Consider the following 10425-nt stretch of genomic DNA (forward strand, 5'->3'; position numbering starts at 1 on the left):
AACACCATTTGTTGAAGGAACTATCTTTTCCCATTGAATATTCTTGGCTCCCTTGTAAAACATTAGTGGACAATATATGTGGGAGTTTATTTCTGGGTTCTCGACTGTGTTCCATTGGTCCATGTGAATATTTTTATGCCAGTATAATACTGTTTTGATTACTATAGCTTTGTAGTATAGCTTGAAATCAGGGAGTGTGATGCCTCTGGCTTTATTTTGCTTTCTCAGGATTGCTTTGGCTATTCAAGGTCTTCTGTGGTTCCATATAAATTTTAGAATTCTTTTTCTATTTTTGCAAAAAGTACCATTGGAATTTTTAAAGGGATTACTTTGAATCTATAGATAGATGTGGGTAATATGGACATTTTAACCATGTTCATTCTTCCCATCCATGTACAAGGGATATATTTCCATTTGTCTGTGTCTTCTTCAATTTTTTTCATCAAAGACATACAGTTTTCATTGTACTGATCTTTTACTTCCTTGGTTAAATTTCTTCCTAAATGTTGTATTGTTTTTGATGCTATTGGGAATAGGACTGTTTTCTTTATTCCTCTTTCAGGTATTTCATTATTAGTGTATAGAAACACAACTGATTTCTGTATGTTGATTTTCTACCCTGCAACTTTACTGAATTTGTTGATTTACTCCAACTGTTTTTTGGTTGAGCTTTAGGATTTTTTATATATAATATCATATCATCAGAAAAATGAAATTGGACCCCTATCTTATACAACTCACAAAAATTAGTCAAGATGTATTAAAGATTTGAATGTAATATCTGAAATTGTAAACCTCCTAGAAGAAAACTTGGGAAAAAAGATCCTTGACATTAGTCTTGGCAACATCTTTTTGGATATGACACCAAAAACACAAGCAACAAAAGCAAAAATCAACAAGTAGGACTACATCAAACTAAAAAGCTTCTACGTAGCAAAAGAAAAAAACAGCAAAATGAAAAGTCAACTTACAGAATGAGAAAAAATATTTGCAATCCATTTATCTGATTATATAATATCCAAAATATATAAAGAACACATATGACTCAATAACAGAAACCAAACAATCCAATAAAAAATGAGCAGAGGAACTGAATAGACGTTTTTCCAAAGAAGACATCAAATGGCCAACAGGTACATGAAAAATGCTCCACATCACTAACTATCAGGGAAATGTAAATAAAAGCCACAATGAGGTATCACCTCACATCTGTTAGAATGTCTGTTATCAAGAAGACAAGAGGTAACAAGTGTTGGTGAGGATGTGGAGAAAAGGGAACCCTTGTGCTTTGTTAGTGGGAATGTAAATTGATTCTGGCAGTATGGACAACTGTTAAAATTTTAAAATAAAATTTTAAGTTAAAAATAGAACTATCACATGATCCAGCAATCCTACTTTTGGGTATATAACCAAAGTAAAGGAAAGTAGGATGTCAAAAAGATACCTGCAGTCCCATGTTTATCGCAGCATTTTTCACAGTTGCCAAGATATAGAAACAACCTAAGTGTCTGTCAGTGGATAAATGGATAAAGAAGATGTGAAATATATAGGGGAATTGGGACATGTTAGTCAAAGGGTACAAAATTGCAGTGAGAAGATGAATAAGTTCTGGAGATCTAAGGCACACCATTGTGATTATAGTCAAAAATACCATATTATATACTTCAAAGTTGCTAGAAGACTAGATCTTAAGAGTCTTCACCAAACAAAAAATAATAATAATACTAACAATTATGTGACATGATGGAAGACTTAGCTAATGCTATAATGGTAAATTGTATTACAATATGAAAATGTATCAAATCAGCACATTCTATACCTAAAACTCACACGATGTTGTATGTCAATTATATCTCCATTGAAAAAAAAGATGTGTGATTCTTCATGGTAGAAAGGCAAGGCTAGTTACAGGGTAACTATGGTAAATTTCTTGGAATTGGAATTAGGAAGGGCAACTAATTACACCTCCTTACATAGCATATAAAATGGTTATCTGGAACACAGACAGAGGAAAGGGATATAAAGAAAGCCACAGTAGAGGATGGGATGTGGAACCGACCAGCTTGAACTAATCTGGACTCCAGACGTGGCCCCACTGTTAGCATAATTGGTTAGCCATTTTACCTCTTTGTGCTACCATTTCTAAACCTGAGAAATGAAGGAGCTGTGCTCCTCAGTGTTCCTTAGTACCACTGTTCCAAGAATGGATGGATCATACATGTGACCCAGCATTACATTTGTTTTATTCTTATTCTAATAGAATGCAAACTTCACAATACCAAGGAATGTCTCTGTTGTCCTCACCACTTTTAATCTTATGCCTAGAACAGAACTCAGTTCTTAGTGCAAGCATGAATGAATGAATTTGACCTTCTTTAAAATAGTGGCTATATTTTACTCATTCATCTGCATCCCATACAGCTCTTAACTCAGTGTCTGGTATACGCCCAATGTTCATTTGTTTTCTTCTGAATTGTGAATTTGACTACTAAAGTCAAATTTAGATTTTATTGCTGTTTTGTTTATCAACTCTCATATTTTCTGGTTCACTGGCCCTTTGATCTGCATGAATAATTGAGAAGTGACTTGTAAGAAAAACATCTTAGCAGCTCAACCCCATTACAGGAGTTTATACATCATAAAATGTATGCAGTCATCATCCTTTGCTTTTCACTGATGTTGCATCATTACTTATCTAGGGTCATAACTGAGATTTCCAATCTGGCTGCTCTTTAGTCTCTGATCCCACCCCAAAGCAATTAAATAAAATTGTTTAGGGGTAAAGATAGGGTATAGATATGTTTTAAAAGATCTTCAGGTTGTAATAATGTTCAGCCAAAATTGAGAATTGTGGATGTGTTCCAGTTATGATATTGCCTTCATATTCTTTTGCTTCTTTCTGGCCAGGGCTTGGGCTATCTAATACTTGTGTTTACATCGAATTGATACTACAGCTAGTTCAGGGGCCAGTTTCACTAGTAAATAACAAAGGGTACTCTTGATGTGTTTGCAGCTTCAAACCAGTTATTCCAAGACCCAGTTCTTTGTTCTAAGAATTTGCTCAGACCTATATAGTTGGTTAAGATCCATAATCAAAGAACAGCAGCGATGGGACATGTGCTACATGGAGGGGAAAATTACGGCAGGAGTGCTCAACGCAGCATAGGCGAGTCTCCTGCAATCTGTAAAAGCCTTACTCCACCCTATTTGGAGGACAGAGAACAAAGGACCATTAGATGATATTAACAAACAGAACACTGGTAATAGGTAAAATAAACACTTCACTTTGCACTTTCCTCAGTCCCCAAAATATTTGGCTAAGATAGGCCCACGTGAGCCCAATGGCATAGGCAGATTCCTAAAGGATCTCAGGAAATCTTTGTGAGAATATCGTCAATGCTTATGTAGATATGATCATCAAATCAGCCATTCTGGAATGTGAATTGATTACTTATAACTTCTATCCATGCACAATCTTAGTTCTAACAGTTGATGTGAGGTGGACCATAGTGCCTTGATCTGAGGAGGGCAGCTGGAAGTAATAGTATCTTTTCCCTCTTCCTCTTCCTTTTCTTCTTTTTTCCCCCCAGTTTAGCAAGTGTGAAAATTCAGTTATCTGAAACTTTAAGGAAAATCTTGCCATCTCTTCAGAACTCTCTCTCCATCTTATCTATAGGCTTGAAGAAGCAAAAGAGGGAACTGGCAGGTGGCATTCCCAGTGTGAAGCCAGATGGGAGGTGTTAGAGCTGGGATTTTTCCTCTGAGGGGCAATGCCAAAACAACCCACTTCTCCCTAAAGTCACTGCTTGGGATTTTAAAATTCCACATGGTGGGTATCCATTTGTTTCAAGAGCATCCTGCTTTTGTCCCCCATCCCTGCCCTCTGCCTTTCACCTAGACATACACACCAAACAAACTGCTTCAAAAGTCTTTCTGGAAATCTCTGTAAAGGGGAAGTCCCTTGACCTGCTACTAATGGTTTTCCTGAAGCTGAGAATGAACCCCAGTCTCCCTTTTATTTTAAGAAAGCCAGTCAGTTTTCAACACCCCCAGCCCCTTCCTCCTTGCTTTCTTCACCCGGTCCCCCTCAGGTCTCCCCACCTTGTCCTGCATCTTCAGTGCTGTCTCAGCCTCCTCGGAAAACCCCAGAGAAGGAAAGGCTTTTACTCTGGTCACAGGCTTACAAGTTCCATTGTTACTTCCCCTAACAGTAACCTCAGCTAATGCTGGATTAAGAGGCACTAAGGAGATAAATTTGTCCAGATAAAAACGGCAAGGCTAGAGATTCTCTCTGGGGCTACTGAAGTCCTAATCTTGACCCACTTTGTGTAAAACTGTTCTGTTGTGTTGTGCTCCCCAACCCCCGAGAGTGTTACTTAGGTAAACAAGCTGATAGAAATTTCTGTATGTGTTGAATAAGATTAGGCCCTGGGTAAATATGTATTCTGATGATGGGATAGTGGAATCTTTGTCTGTTTATTTTGCTTTATATTTACGTCCAAATGTCAGTTATTGCTTGCATGTCTTGCCAGCTGCCTAGGTGCTAACTTCTCACAGCATAGGCAGTGTTCCTTCCACAGTCACGTCCCCACAGTGGTGGGGGCTGAGAAAAACTACACATTGGAAAACAAATAAACAAATAAACAAACAAAAAACCCCAACTTCAGGCGTGTTAGAGATTTTCTAAACTCTGTATTGTGGTTTAAAGTGTTTCCTAATCCTCTGTTAAAGTAAAAGAAAGTAACCTCCCTCCCTTCTTTCCTCCTTACCTCCCTCCCTGCCTCCCAACCCCCCTTCCTTCTTTCCTTCCTTTCCTCCTTCCTTCCATAAAAAGTGCGTAATTACAACATGCAAGACACTTGGTAGGTGCTGGGGGAGAAAACACATGTCGGTCTTAGATTCTATGATGCTTCATATGTCTTGACTATTTTGAGTTAACTTTTCTGAAAACAAATAAAAATGCTTGTTTTATTTTGCAAAAGTGTGTGTGTGTGTGCATATTTTGTATGTATGTACATGTATAAATATATATGTGTATAAATACGTGAGTATATGTATACGTGTATATATGTGCTGTGTGTATATATGTATGTCTATGTACATATATGTATATAAAGTTTTCCTACTAAAAATAATTCATTCTTGGGCATGCCCTGGTGGCCTAGTAGTTAAGTTCAGCACACTCTGCTTCAGCAGCCTGAGTTTAGCCCCAGGAGTGGACCTATACCACTTGTCTGTAGTGGCCATGCTGTGGCAGTGGCTCACATACAAAACAGAGGAAGATTGGCAACAGATGTTAGCTGAAGGTGAATCTTCCTCAGCAAAATAATAATAATAATAACAGTAATAATAATTAAGTCTTATTATAGAAACAAGAACAATAGATAAAGCAAAGAAAAAATAAAAATCACCCGTGGCTCCACCACACACAGCTAAAGCATTAGTGTATTTCCTTCTGGCATTCAATTACTCTAAGTTTTTCTTTTTACTTAATATTATAGGTTAAGCAAAAATACTTTATTTCAGATCTTTTTCAGTTAAGGGTCAAGTCTCAGACTGAGGTATGAGAATGGGATTGGAATCTCCTTCTGTAACCCCAGCTTGACCATAGACCTTGCCAAACACAAATCTCTTGGAATGTGAGTTCCCTTGAGAAGAGTTGAGCTCCCTCTTTTTATGATGGACCCTATAAATATGGAATGCAAAGGGGTAGTGTTTGTATCTCTCAAGTACTTTCTAACACAGAAAGTGTGTAACAGCACATCATTAAGAACTCAGGGGAAACATTTCAGAGCATTCCATGCCCACCAGATTAAAACTGAAACCTTGAGAATCCCCCTCTCTGTAGGACATGACTAATCTCTCTCATGCAGATGTAGTAGGCAAAGCCTGCATGGGAGGAATTACTGTATATTGCTGTGCCTGATACAAAATTTCATTGAACGTTTTCAATATTTGGCAGGATATTGGAAGTGCATTAATAATTTTCTTTGAATAGAGAATTCTTTCTCTCCTTATGAGCTGGCAATCTTTTCTCCTTCTTTTTACCTATTTTGGCTCAATAGCATGATCTTTTTTTTCTTTTCTGGATTGTACCAGGTCACAACAGAGAGGAAATGCAGAGTCCAAATAGTCTTCTATGCATTTCCAGGGCATTCTAGCTGCTCCGCCTCATTTTACAAATGTGATTAGCTGTGTTACCTCCCTCTTAATCTTGGTAATCCACTTTTCCCTCTCAGCCTTTGGTTGGCAATGAGGGTAGCTGTAAATATCATACACCAGTTTCCCAGCCTCCTCAGTGTTCAGTCTCTTCTCAAAGCCTCCCCTCTTTGCCTGGCTGCTGGTGTTTTCCCACAAGCTTCCCAAATCCCTGACGTCTGACACAACTGTTGGCTGATTACCCCTAAGGTCAGCTTTATGGGTATGCAACCAGAGCAATTACACAGGGCCTTGTTCACATTTGGGTTTAATACTCTACAGTCACCATCTTAAAACTTAACAATTTTCTCTTAATCTGTGCTTTGAAGTAGAGTAGCTGGGACAATGGAGGATGCACCAAGACATGGAGTTTTGGCTCCTACATTCCTGCCTCCAGCTGCCTCCTAATTTTCCTGGGTTGGGTTCTCAGCTGTCTGCTCCCTGTTCCTTGGTTCTCTCTGACTGGTGACTCCTGCTACTCTCTGCTCTCCAAGTTGGGGTTGGGGGAAGTTTCACTGTCAGCCTTGCCCTCTGCCCCGAGTTGGGTCTTGGATGTGGATGTGGGAGGGTCAGGTTTGGACATGTACTCTGCAGCCTTTTGGGGTGGAGCAAGGTGGAGACCATCCCTACCCTGAGCTGGCAATGCCACGGGGTGTTTGATAACCCATTGAAGGGGACAGGGGGATGACATCTCAGGTAGTCCAATCCCAGTGCAAGGTGATGGCTCCTTGGGGTTTGCCCCACTGCCATGGGTTAGAGAGGGTGACTTCCCTGAATTTTTCACTGGCCCCAGAAATTATGTAGTCAGCCCAGGCTACCTGGCATCCACTTCCCTCTTCTTCCTTAAAAGAATGGTGCTTTCCCAAGTCTAGGCAACCATGTGCCTCAGGAGAGTCTGACTCTGATCATGGCTACAAGAGGGAGTCTGAGTTTCCCAAATGTAACCCTATCTCTGTTGCCATGATTATGGGTCCAAGAATAGATGTGTGATGCAATTCTGAGCACAGGGATTTGAGAGAATGCCTTTTGAGAAATTTTAGAGGATTTTTGTTTTTTTAAGACACAGCCACAGAAAAGAGAGACCACTCTCTCCTCTTCCCTTGGATGTTGCTGGGTTCAAACATTATGCCTGGGCCTGATGCAGCCACAGTGACAATAGCCAGAGGATGAAGCCATACGTGGAAGGGCAGAGCTGAGAGATGCAAAGAACCTGGCTTCTCAAGCATGATATGGAATTGCTAAACTTACCCTACATCTAGACTACTGGTGCTTAAGACATATTGCGTTGGGGTTACTTTTACTTGGAGCTAAAATTACTCTATCTTATAACACCTTTTCTTTCTCTTTCCCTCTAACTTCTACTTTTAGTCAGCCAATACCATTTTTTTCTGTTGCAAAGTGAGTTCTCAATTAGGTTTATAGAAAGCTATACGAGAAATACAATGCATGTTTTTGTTTTGTTTTTTAATTTGAATGATTGGCAGTCTCACCATAAGAGCAGCAGGAAACACACCTGGAAAAGATGAAAATACATACTCCTAAAATAAATATGTCAGTCAATTTTCTTATACCTCCTCTTCTCTTGTTTACATAAGCCAACGTAAATATAAACCAAATGTTTGGTGTTTTTGACACCAAACTTCTACCACCTAAAAAGAAACTCTAAGAAGAAAGAACATAATAATTTGTAAGTCTATACATACAAGTTCTCCCTTGATGGATTCTGTCTATATGGGGAGGAGGCTGATTGAGAGTGAGGAGGTGATGCTTACATATATAGTCTGTGATATTTACTTCTCTCTTTTTTAAACTCTTTATACATCTTCTTTTCCCTACTAAGTGTGATGTCATTGAAGGAAGAAATAATACCTTTTTCATCTTTGAAACCCCAGTACTCAAGAGAAGTTAGTGCATAGAAAGTATCCAGCAAGGACTTTTTGGCTAAATGGATGAATTCATGGATAAATGAGTGAATAAAAGAAATAGCAAATGAATAAATACATATTGCATTTACGGTTCATAGGTATGATTTAACATTTTATTTCATAATGACATTTTCTACAGCTAAGTTGTAAGTCTCCAATAAATTCCAGGGTTTTTGAGGGAGAAGAAAATTTTGTAATTTTTCTATATCACTCACTTAGGACAACTTATCAAGTTCTTACTGTATATCAAATATTTGGGGCATGCGGTATTTCTTAATGATTAGAAGCTTTAAGAAAACTGATAATTCTATATTTATTAGTTTCACTAAATATAGGGTCCAGCATATTATCATGACAATTTAGTTAACAGATTTTTATTTTGCACCCACTTTATACCAGGTACTCTTCTAGATTCTGGAGATAAAATGATGAGCTAAATGTACAAGGTCTCTATTCTCTAGAAAACTATATCTACTGTGGGCCAACAGACAATAGATAAAGAAATAAAAACATGAACAGGATAATTTCCGATCAATTGGTTTCTAGTTTCTGATTGATATAATGACAAAATCAAGAGTATGACCAAGACCAGAGGCAGGCTTGGGGGTGTAGTGAAGGAAAAATACTGTGGAAGCAAGTGAGTAAAGGGCCTAAAGGACAGAGAGTAGGAGAGGGAATCCATATGGATGTTGAAGTCCTCTATAATGGTAATGAGAATAAGGGAGTTGAAAAAGATAGTGAGCCAACACGAGAACTTCAATGAATGAAAGCAGTGATGGGCAGTTGGTAAGTGACAGACACGAAGTAGGGTAGGAATGGCTTAAATTTCAAAGGAGCTAAAATATTTGAAGGGAAAATGTGAAAGGCTTGTTTGGAAGCGGCAATGAGGAGCAAGAGAAACTTACTCTAATCACCTGGTCCAGAAGTCTGTGTCATTTGAGGGGAACTAGCATTCTCAGGTAAGAATCTTTATTTAGGGGGCCAGCCCTGTGGCCAAGTGGTTAAGTTTGTGTGCTCTGCTTCAGTGACCCAAGGTTTTGCCAGTTCAGATCCTGGGAGTGGACCTAGGACTGCTCATCAAATCATGCCGAGGTGGCCTCCTACAGTGCAGAACCAGATAGACCTACAACTAGGATATACCACTCTGTACTGGGGGGCTATGGGGAGAAGAGGGAGAAGAAGGAAAAAAAGAATCTTTATTTAGGACAAGAGTGAGAAGAACATTTAGGGAGGGGTTGAGGATATTAGAGAGTTTGCCGGTGAAAACTATGAATTCCACAGGCACACTGGAAAGACCTGGGAGTATGTGAGGGTGGACAGCTGGGTCAGTTTCACAGATGTTCAGCATGGAGATGAATGTCCTGGTGATGGTGATGATGTGGAGGGTCTGGGTTTCTGATGGTAACCTCGGATGACAGGGATGTAAGGCAAGATGGCTTAATTCTGAACATGGTTTCGAGGGAGTGTGGTTATTGGTGTAAGCTGGAAGATTTGAGGAGACTGGGCAACTGATTCAGATTTTGTATTCATAACTATAATTTCACATCTAATTCAAATTTATCTCTGCTTTGTTGTGAAGCAGAGTGGCGCAGTAGAAAGACTGCTAATGTGGAAGGATTCAGAAATTTGAATTCCAATTCCAGTTCTATTAACTAGCTGTATGTACTTTGTCACATCACCTAACTTCTCTAGGCCTCAATTTCTTCACCTGTAAAATGAGCAAGTTGGACTATCTTGGAGGAACCAAACTGGAAAATTGGTTGCCTTGGATTCTAAAGTAAATGGCTCTCTTTGAACATACATGTATTTTTGTGTGTGTGAAAAGCATATACTCATTATGAGTGTTGGGTCGGTAGTTAGATGAAGCTGGATTTTTATCCCAAGTCCACAATACTAGTTATGAGACCCAACTCTCTAAATTTTCTCTAAATTCTAATTTTCTCATTTGTAAAGTAAGCTACAGTAACAGTCTCAAATGGTTATTGTGAAAATTAAATGGCACAGTGCTTGACAAATAGTAAAGACCTAACACATTTTAGTTATTTATTATTAAACGTGAGAAAGGTTTCTTCATTCTATGTATTTAAGCATTGAAAGTATATGGCACTTCCCTTATGCTTTAATATGTTAAAATACTACAACTTCAGTATAATGCTGACACGATCAATGGCCTCTGGTGCTTCTGGCCTTTTCAGGAGAAGAGGAGAGTCACATCTAAGTCAGGACGAAAGAAGCTCTTCAAAGATGGAAACCTCATGACTAACACTAAGTTTTTTTCTGTTTGGTCTTTACTTTGTAAAAT

The sequence above is a fragment of the Equus quagga genome, chromosome 14 (genome assembly GCF_021613505.1).
Source record: "Equus quagga isolate Etosha38 chromosome 14, UCLA_HA_Equagga_1.0, whole genome shotgun sequence".
In the NCBI taxonomy this organism is placed as follows: Eukaryota; Metazoa; Chordata; class Mammalia; order Perissodactyla; family Equidae; genus Equus; species Equus quagga.